The sequence below is a fragment of the Pseudorca crassidens genome, chromosome 4 (assembly GCF_039906515.1).
Source record: "Pseudorca crassidens isolate mPseCra1 chromosome 4, mPseCra1.hap1, whole genome shotgun sequence".
Classification (NCBI taxonomy): domain Eukaryota; kingdom Metazoa; phylum Chordata; class Mammalia; order Artiodactyla; family Delphinidae; genus Pseudorca; species Pseudorca crassidens.
The window spans coordinates 113,764,269-113,784,829 of NC_090299.1; the positions used below are offsets into that span (position 1 = coordinate 113,764,269).

Below are 20,561 nucleotides of genomic sequence, written 5' to 3' on the forward strand. Positions count from 1 at the left end.
GAAAATAATCATGGGGTGGCATAGAGGGAGCTATGGCTAAACATCACCCGGACTTGATCTTTTGCCGCAAGCAGGCTGGTGTTGCCATTGGAAGACTGTGTGAAAGATGGGATGTCAAGTGTGTGATCTGTGACTCCTACATGTGTCCCTGCACTCTGGTGCACATGTGTGATGAATGTAACTATGGCTCTTACCAGGGACGCTGTGTGACCCGTGGAGGCCCCAGAGTTTCAGATGCCTATTTTTGTAAGGAGTGCACCATCCAGGAGAAAGACAGAGATGGTTGCCCAAAGATTGTCAGTTTTGGGAGCTCTAAGACAGATCTCTTCTATGAACGCAAAAAATAGGACTTAAAGAAGAGGTGATTGGTGGGCTGCCTCTTTCTCCCCGAATCAATCTGCTGCAGCTGCCAAAAGAAATGCCTACAGAAAGGAAGTGGAGCACAGAGCATCACCTGAATTGCCTATTGGTACACTGGCAACTTTCCACCCTTTCCTCTCTTCTCACCCAGACATGGTAGGAATGGAAAAAAAAGATTCTTCGCAGAGCACTCTGGCAGACTGTATCACAGAAAAATTGATAGGTTGGTTCATGGCGTTCCTTAAATTCAAGAAGCAAGACTGTGTTAACCACATCGAGAAGTTCTGTACACCAAAAGCTTCTAAAACAGGAATGATATATCATTTCAGTCTTCTGTTTGAGGAGCTGACTGTGAAGCTAGCTGCAGTGAGAAGCACGTTCTTGCAGCAGCTCTGATGGCAGTTGTCCTTGATGAAACATCTGCAGGGTGGTAGTGGGCTCTCAGAACAATAAATGTGGGCATTTCATCTTGCAACACCCACCAGGTGGTGCTGGTTCATGTTATTTTTCTTCTAAAAATTGGAAACCCTTAGGGCTTCCCTGGTGGCGCAATGGTTGAGAGTCTGCCTGCCAATGCAGGGGACACGGGTTCGTTCCCCGGTCCAGGAAGATCCCACGTGCCGCGGAGCGGCTGGGCCCGTGAGCCATGGCCGCTGAGGCTGCGTGTTCGGAGCCTGTGCTCCGCAACGGGAGAGGCCACAGCAGTGAGAGGCCCGTGTACAGCAAAAAAAAAAAAAAAAAAAAAAAATTGGAAACCCTTTCTGTTGCTATTGTATTAATAAAGCAGGTGTTTATTTTCTGGTAGTCAGCCCCTTCCCAATTTAATTTTCACTCTAGGAATTTTAGTCACCCAGGAATTTGCGATTCAGAATAAAGGTATTGGGATTCATGCAAAAAGGAAAATAATCATGGTAAGAGAAAGCACTTGTGATGTTTAGGAAAAAAATGTAGAGTTCTTGTTTAAGTATCTACACATAAATTAACCAGTCACAAAGAATAAGTAACATTGAAAGGAACAATACTGATATGTAAGCAAGATGCCAAAAAGCAAGAAATCTAATAATCAGACTCTCAACTCTGTGTGTCTACAGCATCAATTGAATATTTAAAAACCTGAACATGTAATGGTAAAAAGAATAGACACTCTAAGAATGAACTAAGCAAAGCCAGTTCATACTTTCCCATGGCTAATTTGCAGAATGGGAAAAGTGCTTTTGGAGGAAGGTAAAAACACATAGCTTGTTATTTATGTATTTACCAAAATTAAAATGAAGGACAATCAACATACTAAACTACATAATACTGATTTTTGCTCTACAGCTTCAGCAGAGACAGGAAGTCTCACCAAACATTCCATCAGCTCCCCAACGTAAGAAAAAAGCGGCCACTTCACTGGGTCACTACTTGAAGGACAGTGTCTCGAACCACAGCAGCCTTTGCATGAGCCACTGTTGTGTGTTAAACCAACTAGGATTTGGGGATTGGGTGTTCCCACAGCTTGACCTAGCCTACCTTGACTACAATAGTCAACTCTAACTTTTCTTTGCCTTAATCAACATTAACTTTTCTTCTGCCTTGCCATAAAATTGATAATTCAAAAAGAGTCGGGCTTCCCTGGTGGCACAGTGGTTAAGAATCCACCTGCCAGTGCAGGGGACATGGGTTCAAGCCCTGGTCCAGGAAGATCCCTCATGCTGCGGCGCAACTAAGCCCATGCACCACAACTACTAAGCCTGCGCTCTAGAGCCCGCGAGCCACAACTATTGAAGCCCGTGTACCTAGAGCCCGTGCTCTGCAACAAGAGAAGCCACCGCAATGAGAAGCCCACGCACTGCAACGAAGAGTAGCCCACGCTCACCGCAACTAAAGAAAGCCTGTGCACAGCAACGAAGACCCAATGCAGTCAAAAATTAATAAATTTAAAAAATAAATTAAAAAAAACAAAGAGTGAATAATGCTAATTTATATATATATATATATATATACACACACACATATATGAGAAGCAGCAAGGGCTATCCTAAATATTTAGAGTTTTAATGCACATTATATCAATTGACATTAATTGGTGTCCCATGGGGAAAAAAAGGTTTCATAGTCAAGTAATCCTTAAATCCTAGAGAGTTAAAATGTAAAGTCAAATATTAAAGGCTCTGAAAAGTCCTATACCAAAGAATAGATGTAACTGCTCAATCCAGCATTTTTCAAGTAGACTAACAATATTTCAGTGAAAAAGAGCTTGGGAAATGCTAATTCTATTCCCCCCAGTCCCCCAAAAAACTAATTTGCATGCTAATAAAATCTGTATCCAGCTACTATTGAAATTTATTTGCATTCCCTAAGCAAATATCACCTGGTAAATGAAGAGGGTGATAGTCAAGATATACTCAGTATATCCCAGACATCTGTCAGTCAGAATGGACTCCATGAAAACCCCCTACCGTGCCAGGCTGTAATTTTTTATTGCTGGATTGTAGGAAGGTCCAGGATGCAGAGGGCAGAGAAAGGGGTAGGTACTCAGAACTGTGGCTATACACCAACTGGTATAATTGATATTTTACATCCAATACTAACTAAATATCAATTGTGCCTAAGAGTAAGTGACAGATAACGTTTTTACTTTAAGATTATGATTTGAACATTTCTTCATCTTCATTTGCCTAAAAGGCCTAAGTCTTGCTTAATAATTTATTTCTGAAGACCTTTTATTTTTCAGTGGGTAGTCAACAAATTTAACAGGTATGGAAGTCCAGAAAATGTTTAATAGGCATCTATCATATGACAGGCACTGTGGTAGATGTTTTCATAAAATTAAACAAGAAAACATGTTTTTCTATAACCCAGGGCATGTTAAGACATTTAATTGATACATACTTGCAGACTGAAATATTGACAGTGCAATAGTTTAACTGGACATTTGACAAATGTAGTTCAAAAAAATTTTTAAGTCTGTTTCATTGTATTGAAACTAAAGACACAGCATGAACATACCTAGTATACATTTCCTTGTATGGAAAACTATTTGGCTTGTGGAAGGAGTATCTGAATGTAAGTTTTATTTTACAGGTAAAAGATTCTCCTCACCGCCTGGAATCAACTTATTGAACTCTGTTTTCAATAAGAAGCATTTTTTAAAATTTGGAAATGTTCTAGAACATTATAACATGTTCAGAATGGAGTGAAGCAGGAGTTAATTCAACTAATCTTCTACATCTCCTTAACAGCCAAAATTCATATCTATCTACCAACAAGATATTTTAAGCCCTGTTTGGGATCTAAACATCCAAGGAAATGAAACATTCATATGATGTTTCAGGACCCTATTTTAAACAGGGTCCCTTGGGTGGCTGAGCTGATCAATAATGACCTAAAATATTTCGTAAAAATCTCAGCCACTATCAAATTTAATTTATGTAAATGAAGAACATGATAAGATTGATCCAAGAATCATTCTTGGCTTTGAGAAAATGCTGCCATCAGTGTTTCTTCTATATCCTTTAAAACGAAGGCAGGGATTTGAGGCGTTATTCCAGAGAAAAATGAGTCCTGGATTTTACCAAATAGTAACTCACTATATTCCTCCATGTTTACTCTTGATTCTTCTTTACTTTACTCCTTAAATTATACTCAAATGCCCTTGACAAACAAGGGAAATATCCAATCTTAATGACTGAATAGTTCCATCATCATTTATTAATTCTAAGTTTGTTGGGCGCTTTACTCCACTGGGTTGGCCTTAAGTATCCCAGTTTGTGACTCCTTGGTCCAAAATACAAGGCCAGACTCTGCCATCATAAAAGATGATGAAAAAGTTCTTAATCAGTTCTAGTGGGATCTGTTGCTCAGATCTGTTGTTTTGCCAGTGTTTGTAATCTTTTCTGTTTAAATTACAACTCAGAGTTCAGGAAGTGCTTTCAGATTAAACAGAATGAGATTTAAAATTCTAACTCGGGGGCATACCCCTGACATAATTAGCAGTTAAAATCAATATTGACCCCTATTGTTAGGTGATTACTGAGATAATCCTCGGCTCTAATGCAATATGCTGGGTGAGGCAGTGTAAATTTATGTAATTTATACTCTATTGTGAATTATTTGCCTTCGATTGGATTTATTTAATATGGTACTTCTTTACATCCTTTACAAAGTGTCAAGGATACAGTGCGTCTATTTATATAATAAATCAATCATTCCATCGCCATTTATTAATTCTGTGTTTGTTGGGAGGAACTGGGATGTTAAGGTAAATTGAATTTCTTATTGACTGAGAGGAAACCAAAAGATAATTAGCTAATATCTTGAAACCTTTCTAAAATGTACATTTACTTCCAGTTAAACATGATGCATTGAACACTTTCTGATACTCCATTTTTAGGAAAGACAAAGAAAAGTTAGGAGAAGACAGAAACAAAATATTGGAGGATGGAGAGCAGATTGACAAGTGATCCTGACTTAGCAGACCTGAGAAAATTTAATCCTAAAGCAGCACTGAAAGAAACTAAAAGCCAACCAATTATTTCCTCAGAATGATTAAAAGACTCAGAAGACTAGTAATACCTCCAAAACAGTAGGAAATTGAGCAGGGTTAAAAGCAGGAAGATTGACTGGGAGTCTGCACAAGACTGCTCTAGATATCCTCCCCAAACTACAGAGGACTCTAGATTCACTCTCTGGAGATGGAGAATGGAAGGGATTATGGGCTAGAGGATACCAGGGACACAGAGAATAAGGGATATCACACTAAAGATAGGATGATCATATAAAAGCCACATATTGAAAGGTAAGATTGCCAGTTTCTTACCCACGCTTTCATCCGGGACTCACATAGCTAGGCTTTTATTTCTTTCCCAACAGGCAGGAGTTTGGGAAATTTCTCTCTGGAAAAACTTGCCAGCTCCAGAGAATGGAGCCACAGGCATTGATGGGGGATTGCAGGAAGAGGCAGAGGCAACTGAAATGGCCTAGCCTAATCATCCTACACTAAAGCCTTTCAGCTGACAAATAACACACAGAACTTCCAATAAGAACTTTAGTGCCCGCTTCTTAAATATGAAAAACAGAAAAAAAAATTTTTTTTTCAAATAAACCTAAGTTTGTATTTTTTAAAATGCAGAGAAAAGAAAAAAAAAATTTTTTTTAAAGCCCGTCACTAATGTTCTCTGATTGATAAGAGAAGATACTGAACTGAAAGAAATAAGAGAAGGAGTCTATATGAAAGAAACATTGTCAAAGAGAAACTGCACTGGATAGTTAAACAGGCGAGGAAGACTTTATTCAGGATTATTGCAATAGGGATCAAGACAATTTGCAGTAGGGAAGAGAGATTGAACTCAACTCCAAATACAGTAGGGACAGCTGGGGATTTAGAGCCCACAGGCAGGATGAGGGAGTCGGCAGATGGGAAATTACTACGAAGAAATTTGTTAGGTATCAAAGGTTGGGGGGATGAGGAATTTGATTGGATACCAAGGGCGGGGGAGGGGCGCGGTTGGGGGGAGTCTCACTAAGCTAGCTTAGCAGGATTCTTGCTAAAACTGGGCTGGCAGGCTATGGAGAGGCATAGTCAAGCAGGGGGCTCAGTTCAGAGTTCCTGAACTCTGAGTTGTAATTTAAACAGAAAAGATTACAAACACTGGCAAAACAACAGATCTGAGCAGCTTATCCCACAAGAACTGATTAAGAACTTTTTCATCATCTTTTATGATAGCAGAGTCTGGCCTTGTCATCATCCAGAAATTAAAAATTAGTTCTTGGGAATTAAAAATATGATAGCAAATGCAAAGATTTTAATATGAGAATTGGGACATAATAGGAAAAACAAAAAATACTATAGAAAATGGAAAAGATAAGAAAATAATCAGATAGGAACTCCTGCTCCTTGCCTAGCCTCCATAACAGCACAGCGATGGGCTGACAGGTTCCCAGAGACACAAAGGAACAGGGCCTTTATGGAGATATCATCTCTCAGAGGGCTGGCCTGCCACTCACTGAAGGTCATCTACATTCTGGGCAGTCAAGAGGTGGCTTAGAATGGGTCCAAGAGCGTGCCACACATCCCCAGTTCTCGCTCTCTGTGTATAATGAGCTCCTGTACCAACCCCATAATTACAATATCAAAAAGTCCCCACGGCACCCACCAAAGCTCCTAAGGAATGAATTAAATTTTCAAACATTCAGACATGACAATTACAGCCTTTGAGTACTTCAAGGTTTGCAGGGTAAATGACCCCAGTTAAAGTATTGATTTATTATTTGAAATCTCCCTCCCCTCATTTCTTTTAACCTTGTGTACCAGCTTTCTATTGTGGCTGTAACAAATTACCAGCAACTTAGTGGCTTAAAATAATATAAATTTATTATCTTACATATCTGTAGGTTAGAAGTCCAACACAGTCTCACTGGGCTAAATCAAGGTGTCAGCAGGGCTGTGTTCCTTCCCAGAAGCTTTAGGAGAAAACACATTTCCTTGTCTTTTCCAGCTTCTAGAGGGAGTTCATCCCTCAGCTCATGGCCCCTTTCCATCTACAAAGCCAACAGATCTAGCCCTTCTCAGATCACAGTGTGCCAACTTTTACTTCCCTCTTCCACTGTTAAGGAGCCTTGTAATTACAGTGAAGCCACCTAGATATTCCCGGATAATCTCAACATCTCAAGGTCATCTGATTAGCAACTTTAATTTCATCTACAACCACAATTCTTCTTTGCCATGTAACCTAACACTTTCACGGGTTCCAGAGATTAGGACATAGACACTTTTGGTGGGCCATATTATGCCTGCCACATCCTTATTAAAATTAATTCCAAAAATCTCCCTTTTAAGAAATGTTGTTCTGGAAACATGCAGCAGTAATAGTTAGTTCAAACATTGCTTATTAAACTGAAGTATTAGCAAGTGGTATTAGATCTATGTATTAGTCCAAGAATTAACTCGAACTGATACTGGTAAGCCATGTCTATACAAGGAAAGTATAAGAAATAACCATGCATAGGGGCTATGTGCAGCAGTCAGAAATATCAATTAATCCACCTAAAAGAATTCAGCCCAATTTAGAGAAAATAAAAGAAAACAAATGCTACATGGATAGTATGAACACAGTATTGTTCAATTACTGACTCTCAAAGCACTTTACCAATTTGAACTCGGTGAGCCTTCTAGGCTGGCAAAATAGTTAAATCCCTGCAGATTGCGCCTCGCTCAAAATTTGATTCCTACTTCCTGAATTGATGTTAGAGTTCTATTAAATCTGACTCTTTAGAGTATTAGAATCATCTGAGATGCCTGTTAAAAATGCAGAATCCCAGGGACTTCCCTGGTGGTCCAGTGGGTAAGACTTGGCACTCCCAGTGCAGGGGCCCTGGGTTCGATCCCTGGTCGGGGAACTAGATCCCACATGCATGCCACAACTAAGATGCCACGAGCTGCAACTAAGACCCAGTGCAGCCAAAATACATAAATAAATAAAAATAAATCTTTAAAAATAATGCAGAATCCCAAATGCCACGACCACAGATTGTGATTCAGTAGGTCTAATGGGGGCCTAAGGAATCTATATTTTTAATGCATTTTTAATGCATGTAACAGGATGTTAAAAATGGCAGCATCTCTATGTCAGTTTCAACTAAGGTGTCATATCAAATAGGATCCCAGCAGGAAGCAGACAGCACACTGAAGCTGGGTAACATGAAGAAAGTTCAATAAAGGGAGTATACACAAACGATGTGGGCAGATTATAGGGAAACCACAAAGGATGATGCAGTGCCCCTGGTCTAGTAACACCATGGTAACTGCCAACATCCCTAGACCCAAAAACACAAGGGAAGAGAGTTGTTACCAAAATCAGAGGAGAGGAGAGGGCTGCTTGACAAAAAAGCCTCGGTTGAGGGATGCTGGCAGCCCAACAGAACCCAGTAGGAAGGGAGCCAGGGAATTACAAACCCAACCTCACTCTCCTCCCTTCTTCCTGGCTTCTCCCCAGACTCCCTGTTGACCAAACTCCACATAAATCCAGAAGGCAAGGGAGTCCACTGGTGAAGTCCAAATAGGTGGGTGTCTTGGGCCACACAAGAGGATGGATAGGGATAGAGAGCAGGTCTGGAGGGACAAAATGAAGGTATTCTGCATAAGCACCAATACAATAGATAACTTCTGCATAAGCACCAATACAATAGATACCAAGCGAGTGAAAAACACACCTACGCACCCACCCTTTCTATGCACAGAATTTACAAAAGAAAAATTTCCAACCCGTTCCATGACATTGAATGCCTCATCTGTAAAAGGAAGTAAAATAGAGTCAGAGTATGAAAAGAAAGAGGGGGCCCTCATGAGATCACTCCCAGAACTTGCAGTGTATTCCTGGTCATTGAAAGACAGATGGCTCCACTTACCTCTGAAAAAGTCAAAGTGCCCTGAAGCCACAGAATCTAGTCGGCTGGGGGCTACGAGCTGTCTGTACTCTCAGAATTTATAGGCGCAAGAGATGCATGTGTGTTTCCTTTAGAACAGGTGGGCCACATGGGAGAGAGAGCAGGCCTTTCACCGTTTTAGGTCCTGCCCAAGAAGACCTCCTAAAGCAAGATTGAATGTAAAGTGGACCTCTGAATACAACCAGGATAGTGGGAGAAAAAACTTAGGCTGCACTTAGATTACCTCATGCTTAGTCAGTGAATGGGTCCTACAATATAGTGTCTCTGATTCACATTGTCCGGAAAAAGTTTTCATAAAACACTGCTCTGGACTATTTTAATCTGCCTGGGTATTATAAAATGGACAGGAAAAAAGATGATTCACCATGGTGTTCTTTTTCTTGGCATTAAGATTTGAATGGAGTGGTTAAAAATGTAAGTTCTAGATGCAGATTGATTGTAAGAAAACCACATCTCTGCCATTTAGTACCTGGCTGATCTTGGGCAGGTTACCTGGCTTCTTTAAGCACCAACATCACCACCTGCATGTAAAATGACTATAATAATAAACATACCTCCAAGTATAGGAAGGATAAGACAAGATAATCCAGGTTCCTAAACAGAATGCCTGGTACATAGTAATACATAGCAGCTATTTTTATCATCGAAAAGCATATATAGAGTTATTACTATATGTTATAGTTAAATGTTGGCATGCAAAATAACTATAATATACTAGAATAACCAAATTCTAGTATAAAACCCAATTCATCTAAACTCACCCAACTTTGTTTTCATTGAACATTTGTTTTACCCTCAAACACTCAAAACAATAAATACAGACTTTTGATACATGAGGCTTACTTACTGGTTTTGCTACAAGGAAAGGTAATAGGTTACTTGGTTAATAATCATATATTAAGAGCTCAGTTTGGACTAAAAGCTATATTAAATGCAGTGAGAAACATTATTATTCAAATCAAAAATATATGTGCTGAAGAGATGTTGCCCCAATGGTACTTCAGAGGGAATAAATAGCATTTAATAGAAGACTTCCTGTAGGAATTGAGTTTTGAACTAGATAAGAATGGAGAGATTAACTCTTATTAACAAAGCTGATGTTAGGAGGATTTTCAGGCAGCGGACAATAGCTTGGCAAGGGTGGTGAACTGGGAAGTAAACAGTCATGAACTGGGTACCACACACAGCAAGACTCAAGAGAGGAGCACATGGGCTGTACTGGGAGCAAAGCAGTGAAATCAGATAAAGAGAAAACCTCTCCTTGCTATAAATCATCCAAGTACCTCGAAGTTCACTGGTGCACAAAAATGTGTGTGGTCAGTAGTAATTTCTATGGCTTCAAAAATGAGAGCTTTCTGAATCCCTCTGAAAATTAAGTGAAAATTGTTATTGTAAGAGAGAGTATAGGTCATTAATGATTACTACTGATAAAAGTTCAGCTATTTCTGTGGCAGAACATAGAACACAAGGAAGACATTTGGGAATTAATTATATCTTCCTGGACTTTTAAGAATTTCTCAGATTCTTATTTTCTTCTGTGAATCAGGTAAAATTGCTAATACACTTGCCTTCCATGGTGAGGTCTAAAAATACACTCATAATAATGATGCTACAGAAAATGCCCTTGGAGTGTGATAGATTTCGGGAGATAATTAATTCTGCTCCCTTCCTTTCTCACTCACCCCACACCACTACCAGCACTACTTCTAATCAATTTTAAACTTGAACAAAAATCTATAAGGTTTCAAATGACCAGATGACATGTTTATTTCTATAGTGATTAATTTCCTCAAAAAAAAAAAAAGGAAAATTTCCCAAAGTAATTGGATTGGTTTAATTGACACTCTCTAGGTTTGAAGCCAATGAAAACCCTAAAAAGCTTTTTACCTCCTGCATTTCTAACCTGAATGATCTTTAAGATCAAGAAAAACAAGAGGTCAGCAAGAGAAAAGAAAGCAACCCCAGCTCAACAAGAAGACTTAAAAACTGTAAAAATCCCTTTACAATTCTGGTGATAGGGAATAAAAGCAATACCTGAGTTTCAAGCTGATGGTGCTGTATCAGAAATTTTTGAGTAATTTTCATGTTTATAGGGCAGGAGGGCAGAACTTGACTCTTGGCATATCTAAAATGCCTAAAAATGATATATACACTGTCATCATGTTTGCAAATTAAATAATAAGGAAGTAATGTATTCCTAAACCACAGAAAGACACATCCAGAAAAATTAAATGGTTGCATTAAAATAATCCCACTAGCCAGCCACCTCCAGCTAGGCTAGTTTCTTTTATCACAGTCTAGTTTCCATTTCATTAACCTTTGGGTCAGAGCTTCCAGAAAACTGTTGGCTACGTCTCAAACAGAGAGATAAATGTGAAAAACATTCTGATCAGGGAGGGATTCTGGGAATAAGACAGCAGCCACAATATAGTTTTTAAACCTCCCCAAATCCCCCCATAAAAACAGACAGAGCAACTAGGATACCAAACCCAAAAACTTATGAACAATATTTACATCAAATAGTGACAATTAAGTGATAAGATTTCCCCAGGAACCTGAATATATGAGCAGATTGGGATAAACCACCAGCAGCCACAAGACCTGTGTGGTATTCCCTGCCATGTAGGAGTAAAGAGAAAGAAGCAAAAGTATCTGATGGATCTGAGGACACGAAAATCCAAAAATAGCCAACATGTTCTCACTGGAAAACACAGTGGGCCGATGTGAACGCAGTGGCTGAAACTCAGATGAACTCAGTACATTTCCATTTGTAGTGCGATAGGGAGAACTGAGGGGCTGGGGGAGCTTGGTTCCTACAAAGCCTCAAAACTAATCAGACACAGCTCCCTTCCAGAACGAAACCCACAAAAGATAAACTGCAGGGAGGAGACGCCAACTTCAGCAGGACAGGGATAACACAGACGAAAAAAGAAAAGAACAGATAAAAAGTTGAGGTGGGAAACAGACATAAATACAGTTAATTCAGGTAAGGTCATCTGGTCAATCCATGACCATTAAGATGAACCCAGTCATCCAAATCTAATACTTTTTCATTTTTTATCCAGATGTTTGTTATCATGTGGGCAAAGACTAAGAATACTAAGTAAAATGAAGCTTAAGAAATGAATAGAAGAATATTACACTTGAATATAGTTTTTTTTTTGGCTGTAAGAGTCTATGAGAAAAACAAATGGATAGTTTTATGTCAGAAAACTAAATACCACAAAATATTTTAATACAACTGCCATTCCACCTTCATGGTATAACATATAAGGGCAACCAACATTTATGGAGGATTCAATCTGTTGCAGGCTCCGTTCCAAGTACTTTACAGGAATGACCTCACTTAATCCTGATAACAACCTTCATTATTCCCATTTTAAAGATGAGGAAACTGAAACTAAGATAAGTGACTAGTCTAAGGAAACACAGCTAATAAATGACAAAGCCAGTTCAAATACAGATCTGCTTGATTCCAAAACCCATTTATTTAACATTTGTTTATTATTTACAATAAAAACTCATATTGTAAAATAACTTGATGTTGAAAAATTAAAACCTGGTATTAACAAATAACATATTCCCAAATGGCTAAAATTTACATTTCACTGTATCTCTTAACAGTTTCCATTGAAAAGACATGGATAAGCAAAAAGAATTCCTTGAAGTAAACATATACACTGGTTCCTTTTTTTTTTGTGGCATGTGGGATCTTAGTTCCCCGACCAGGGGTTTGGCCCAAGTGCCCTGCAGTGGAAGCACAGAGTCTTAACCACTGGACCACTAGGGAAGTCCCTAGACTGGTTCCTTAAAATAGTCCACAGCAAAAGTTTTGCTCATTCACGTCTCCATAGTTCTTTTGCGATAAGAGGACTATTTCTGACTAAAGGGATATGATACTTCCACTGTATATATCCAAATCCTACTTAACCTTCAAACATGAGTTCATTCTCTTCTTTCATGTATCTTTCTCCTATCGCTCTGGAAATTACTTCCATTTCTACTTAATTCCTACATTTATACTTATTGTATCCAGCACATGGTTTAGCATATAATTAACCCCCAGTAATAATAAGAGTATTTGAAGTAAGAAAAACCAGATTTACCCTTCTGCCTGAAACCACCAAAAAAACAAACAAAATATAACAAAACAATGATTTTCATGACACTGGACAGCAGGCAATGAAGAACAGTGATCCTTGAGAGATAAGAAACAAATAAGAAGAGACCTACATTTGTGCCAGTATACTGCCTTGAGAGAATTTCCAGGCTGCAGCCCAAGGAGAGGGAATCCAGTGGGGGAAGTCAGCTGACTCCCTGGGTTGAAAAGACTGAGAGCCTGGAAAGACCAAAGCAGCTAGAATGTATACAACAGAAAACCAATAAAGAGACTTTCACAGAGAGAGAACTCCAGAGATCTGTAGAGAATCTCTCTAAAAATTGAGCAAGGTACTGATTTGCACATAAATGTGAGGAAATCATCTGAGTCTGGGGAAAGAATTGCCTGAAAGGATTAGAAAGAACCATACCTAGAGTTCACCTAAGTCTGAGAACAGTGCCTGTTCCCTCAAGGCAGACAGGGAAACATCACACTGCATCATCGGTCACTGGGTAGGGTACTCAAGAGTGTTGCCTCAGAAGTGGGGAATAATTACCCTAGACTAACACAATTCTAGGTGAGCTGAACAAACTTTAAAATAAGACCAGGTAAGAATAAACTGTTTCCAAATAACTGCAGTCCAAAATAAAGCACAAAAATACTTACAGGAATACAAAATGTCTGGCATCCAAGTAAAAATTACCAAGCATGCAAAGAAGCAGGAAAATATAAATCTTAACGAGGAAAAAAAATCAATCAATTAAAACTGACCCAGAACTGATACAAATGTTAGAATTAACAGACAAGGACATTATAATAGTTGTTACAACTATATTTCATATTTTCAAAAACTTAATAGAGACAGGGAAGATATTAAAAAAAAAACACAACCCAAATCAACTTCTAGAAATGAAAACTACAATGTCTAAAAGGAGAAATACACTGGAAGGGATTAATGTCGGGTTAGATGTTGTAGAAGAAAATATTAACTTGAAGGCATATTAATAGAAACTTTCCAAAATGAAACACAGAGAGAAAAACAGAATTTTAAAAATGAATGGAGACTCAGTGAGCTGTGGGACAACTTCGAGGGGTCTAACATGCTTGTGCTGGAGTCCCAAAGAAGAGGAGATAGGGGGTGAAAATTTTTTAATGAATAATTGATGAAAATTTTACAAATTTAATTGAAATTAACCCACAGAACCAAGAAGCTCACTTACCTCAAGAAACATGAGAAAATGACACCAAAACACATCATAATAAAATTACTCAAAGCAGTGATAAAAAGAAAAAACTTTAAAACAGTCAGGGAAACAGACATATTATATAAACAAGAGCAAATATAAGGATGACAGCAGATTTCTCATGGGCAACAGGGTACAGAAAAAGACATGGAGCAACATCTTTAAAGTAATAAAAGAAAAATATGTCAATATGATTGCCTATGTAGAAAATATAATGGAATCTACAGAAAAGCAACTAGAACTAAGAAGTGAGGTTTGCAATTCTGCAGGATCAAAGATCAATATACAAAAACCAATTGTATTTTTATATACAATCAGTGAGTAATCAGAAATTAAAATTCAAAAAACAATGCAATTTATAACAACATTAAAAATACAAAATACTTAGGGATAAATCTGACAAAAGATATACAATGCAAAGATGCAAAAGATGTAAAACCTATACACGGAAAACTATAAAATGTTGCTGACAAAAATGTTAAAAGACCTAAATGAATGGAGAGATACATCATGCTTATAGGTCAGAATATACAATACTGTTGTGAGATCAATTATCCCCAAATTGATCTATAGATCCCCCCAAAATCCCAGGATGCTATTTTGTAAAAATTGTTAAGTTGATTCTAAAATTCATATGGCAATTCAAGGAACCTAGAACAGGCAAAACAACTTTGAGAAAGAGTAGCCAGGGGCTTCCCTGGTGGCACAGTGGTTAAGAATCTGCCTCCCAATGCAGGGGACACAGGTTTGAGCCCTGGTCCGGGAAGATCCCACGTGCCACAGAGCAACTAAACCCATGCGCCACAACTACTGAGCCTGCGTTTTAGAGCCCGCGAGCCACAACTACTGAAGCCCGTGTGCCACAACTACTGAAGCCTGCATGCCACAACTACTGAAGCCCATGCACCTAGAGCCCGTGCTCCACAACAAGAGAAGCCATTGCAATGAGAAGCCCGTGCACCACAACAGAGAGTAGTCACCAATCTCAGCAACTAGAGAAAACCCGTGTGCAGCAGCGAAGACCCAATGCAGCCAAAAATTAAATAAATGAATAAAATAAAATAAATTTTAAAAAAACAGTCAAGTGAGAGGATCTGATTTTAAAAATTATCATAAAGCTACTGTATTCAAGATAGTTTGGTGTTTGCACAAAGGTACACAAATAAATCAATGGAACACAGTACAGAGTTCAGCAATAAAATTACATTATGTGAACAACTGATTTTTGTTTGCTTTTGCCACTTCCAGTAAGCAAACTTACCAGTGAGGAGAGGGGAGGTGGGAGGGGCAATATAGGGGTAGGGGATTAAGAGGTCCAAACTATTATGTATAAAATAAGCTACAAGGGCATATTGTACAACACAGGGAATATAACCAATATTTTATAATAACTATAAATGAAGTATAACCTTTAAAAATTGTGAATCACTATACTGTACACCTGTAACACGTAATATTTTACATCAACTATACTCCCAATTTTTTTTTTCTTGGCCATGCCGTGTGGCTTGTGGGATCTTAGTTCCCCAACCAGGATTGAACTAGGGCCCTCACTGTGAAAGCACTGAGTCCTAACCACTGAACCACCACCTACTTCAATTTTTTGAAAAAGAATATTACAACCAAAAAATATAGAAAAAAAACCAGAGTAAATAGTATGCACTTGCATAATACGATAAATACATAGGTTTAACTTAAGGGATATTTTTGCTATTTTCCCTATAGATACATTTGGAAGACAAAATGTCTGAATTGCTCTAAAAATTTCCCCATATTCTAAATAAAATACAAGTAATCTTATTAATTTTTCAAAGAAGGTACCAAAACTGATTTCAAATGTTTCCAAATGACAGTCAAACCAAGATAAAAATAAAGAGAAAAATAAAATTAGCAATCCAATGTGCAAGAACAAACTAAGTAGCATCTCAAACTATTAGGAAGGGAAATAACACCTTTACCAGATAAAATTCTTCTAAGCATCATTTATAAGGGTGGCTCATATTTTATCTCAGAATTTTTACCTAGAAGCCTCAGGATTTATTCTTCTATACCTTGCTACCTTTCCCAAATGTTTTTTCAAAACCATGAGTGGACACTGAATTTAAATAGTTAGTCCTAAGATAATGAGGTAGCTGTTCATATTTGGAAAGTACTCCAAAGTCACTCAGAATTTTAAGAAGGCTTTCAAAATATTCAAATGTGAGAAATGATTCAAAATTTTTTTTAATTTCTTTTTCCAAAAGGATTTATAGCCCTCATCAATAGAGTTGTTACAAGCTGATGAAATCTCATCACTGCACCCCCAACAAGGAAAAAAAAATCTCCATATAATTTCCTGTGTCAAAAGGGTTAATGAAGACTCATAATTAAGAAACTTCTTTTTCAAACTGAACCCTAGAGTTTTGTGCATTTAACACTACTGGGGTCCTCTAGGTTTGAAGCCAAGTTTGCCAACCTGGCATAGTAGAAAAAAACACATGGATTCTTGTCCTGATCAGCCTTTACAAACGATAACAGATTAGGTAAGTGAGTTTGCCTCTCTATAATTCTGCATTGAAAATGGGGCATTAGTCTGGAAATTTCTCATGTTGACATATGACTATGTCTAAGACAGCAGGCTTTCAGCACCATGGACAGTCACAACAAGGAGGAAAAGGACACTGACTCAAGCAGAGAAACCAAGTGTTGTTTTAGAAGCCATTGTAGCAAAAGTTCACAGTTTTACTACTTCAAGTTAATGTGGTACTTATGATAATAAGAAAATCTTTCCATTTTCATTTTTTGTAACCATCTTTCAAAATTATGAACATCTTGGAATATAACACAATTTGTGAAGAAAATCTCTGTATCTATGAAGTGTTCCAATGAATAGTAATTGAAGATTTATACAGGAAATGCCTCAAAAGATGTAAATATACACACAAAAATTAATAAAAAAGTGAATTAAAAGTACATTAAATTTTATGCTCTTCAATTGAATATTGGTAACTTGAAAATAATGAACAGTTTCAACTGTATCAACTAAAAATGTCAGACACATACAAATATTGTTAATCAACTTAAACAGTGTTAAAGTTGTTATCATAACATGTCTTAGAATTTACCATCAAAGTCATCCTAAATTATTTTAGGGTCCAATGCCTTCCCCAAAGATGGCAAAATCACATTCTAACACTGCTTTCTATCTACCTCAATATTTAAAAGCAAATGAAGTCAGGTTAAAAGAAAGTCAAATCTTTCAACAATAAAATTACATTATGTGAACAACTGATTTTTGTTTGCTTTTGCCACTTCCAGTAAGCAGACTTACCAGTGAGGAGAGGGGAGGTGGGAGGGGGAATATAGGGGTAGGGGATTAAGAGGTCCAAACTATTATGTATCTTATATCCTTAAGTATGTACATTCATAGAGTCTAATATTTTGCAAGTTTCCTTGGTGATGGGGAAAGAGGAAGGTCTGTGGAAAAGGTATGGTGTGGCTTTATGAATTTATTCATTTGTTTATTAATGCTACAAGTCTACACTAGGAAATACTGCCATGTGATGGGAATTTAACAGTGAAGAAATAAACAAGGTTCTTCTCACTGTCTAATACTGAGCTTCTTGCTAGGACAGTAACTCCACATTTGTTGCAGTGTGGAATGAAGAGACTGACTTTGGAGACAGCAAGAAAGCCTGTTGTACCTCTTCTAAGGAACAGCTTTCTACTCTCACTATACAAAAGAGAAAGACAGAGAAAGAGGGAAAAAGGGGTGAGTTAATTGTGTATTTTCACAAGTGGAAGTTCTTACCATTTTATAAAGAAGAAAGGAAAAAGAGACAGATATGCATACGGAAACTCCCCCAACTCACAGATATGGCCCGATCTGAGGCCTGCAACCTGTCAGATTTACATTCCTCCACCTTGGGGTCAAATGAGGAAGAGAAGTAATTTGATAGGATGAGCAATAAGGTAACATTGAATACTCAACCCAGACGACTATGGCGTAACTTTCTATTTAACTTTCTTTTTGGAGGAAATGTCATTATCAAAATACAATTTTTACATATGGATAAGCATACAGATGACTGTCATCTTTTCAACAGATCTGTTTCTCTGAAGCCTCCACCATTCAAAAGATAATTAAGCCAACCATTTTTTTAAAAAAAGGACCCATTTATGATGTTTTAAAGGGAATGACATATATTTGCATCACACGGGGCAAAACTGGTAGTTCAAAATTCTAAACTATGCGTGTAATATGGTTAGGTGCAGCATTATCCAAAAAAGCAGAACTAAAGCAAAGACCATCCCAGCACATTACAAAGGTACAAGGAAAAATAACACATCTAGTTGATGTGAGTCACTGTTTTTATGGATCAAAGCCCAAAAACTGAAGCCAACAAACCGCTTATATTTATTAATTTTCAAGGTTTTATATATAAGAAAATTGATGATGTTTCATAGTAAAATTGATTTAAATCAACCTATTATTGATTTGTTTACCTAAACAGTTTCATCCTTTAATTTTTTGAAAAGATAATATTGAATTAACAATCCAATTTTTCTATATGCAAACCTAAATAGAAAAAAAAAAAAACCATCACCATACTCACACACAATGTATAGCAAAGTAATACTCCCACTGTGTGAGCCATCTAGCCTAGCAATTATGAACTGGATAAAACAACAGACTAGACTGAACTCCCTTTCTTATTCCTGAAATACTACAAAAACATCTATCATGATTTTATTTACCAAATATTTACTAAGTAATTATCATTTTCCCTGTCCACTATGCAAAGAGGTAGAAGAGACTATGAAAGAAATATAAGTTTTCACATTTGACATAAGGGGCTTACACTTTAACTGAAGGGGTTATCTTGCAGGTCTTCCTAACAGTTGACTGACACAGGATATTTTATCCTGGTTGTTTTCCAGTTGGGACATAATCTCTATCCCATGTAACAGCATTAGGGTGTTATCTTAAGAGCAGAAACATTGATACCTTCCATATAACAACTACAGCAATTCTCAGGGTACACACACCACATACACAGTAGAAAATCAAACATTTTTCTATTGTATGACAGTGTATGAGAGACCAAGCTCCCCCCAAACTCTTTTAATAATGAATTACATGCAAAGATTAGGATTGTTTTCTGAGCATTTTTATAATCCATCACTCAACACAAGTATAAATTATAGTTTCTGAAACTAAAAGTACTATACAGCAAAAAAATTCCTTTAGGAATAGACCAATTCTAAAACAGTATTAACATCTTCATAACATTGTTCTATTTAGCTGAACTGATATGACAGATGAATTATTGCAAACTGAAATTCTTCACTTGCACTTAATTTCCTGTTTAAAAACAAATCAAAACCCACAACACTATGCTCAAGTACACTTCTAGCTCATTACAAGCTGACCAATTGAAGTCAAATCTATGTATTCCGCTTAATGGAAACTAAATTTAACTGTTTTCCACAATTTGGAGCAGTAAAACAACCACTAGCCTTACAGTCACAAAGGATGGTTCAAGACCCAGCTTTGCCACATACTAATCAGCTAATCTTGGGCAACTCATCTAACTTCTTGTCACTTCAGATTTCTCACCTGCAAGTTGAGAAGCTGTGATGCAATGCATTCAGCTTCCCACTCCATCTCTAAAGGCTCTACTGTTTTAAGACTCTGGCATTTACTGAAGCTCTAATAACATCTCATTCGACCCAAATGACATTCCATATAACTACAGTCACAACCAACACAAGCCACGTCTTTATATGTCATTCTTGTGAATTCACCCATTTTTACCTGAATATGTAGAAAGCTACAGACCATTTCTATGAATTGGCAGAATTTTTTACAAACGAGTAATTCAGACCGTCACTTTGACCTTTCAAGAGGAAGTTGTTATTGTTCCTCTATCATTCAGGGTTCTTGTAGAAAACAGATGACATACTCAAATAGGGTAATTTAAGGAGAGTTAAGTAAAATTTTACAGAGATGCAAGAAGGGTGTAAGAAAAACCACAAGGCATGGTACAATGTCTTGGGACTAGTAACATACCCAGTTACCCCCCTTAAAGTAGCAAGAAAAGGGAGAGTTGCAGGAAACTAGAGACAGACAGGCTATGTGGAGAGGACCATCTTACAGTAGCTCTGATCTTAGATACAGGGACACAACCAGCTCAACGTGACCTTGCAAATGGAGAGTCAGGGTAATAAAAATCTTGCCCTTACAATGTCCACTCCCTCTAATTTCTAAGCAATGCTCCCCACTGGCCAAACTCAAATAGATGCTGAGGCCAAGAGAACTCTGGGGTTGTATTTCATACAGGTTGATTTCCTGGAGTACACACTGGAGAAAGATCAAGAACTAAACATGCAAAGGGAAATAGATCTAACACAATCCTCTTCCCTCTAAGAAGGCTAGATTCTCATAGAGT

The 20,561-nt window shown here is 37.6% G+C and overlaps 1 protein-coding gene and 1 pseudogene across 1 annotated transcript in view; one reads left to right on the plus strand and one right to left on the minus strand.

The window, feature by feature from the left end:
• RASGEF1B (RasGEF domain family member 1B) overlaps window positions 1–20,561 on the minus strand; it is a 590,808-nt gene that overhangs the window by 550,879 nt on the left and 19,368 nt on the right. The gene's annotated exons all lie outside the window — the stretch shown is intronic.
• Window positions 20–791, plus strand: LOC137223225 (PHD finger-like domain-containing protein 5A pseudogene; annotated as a pseudogene).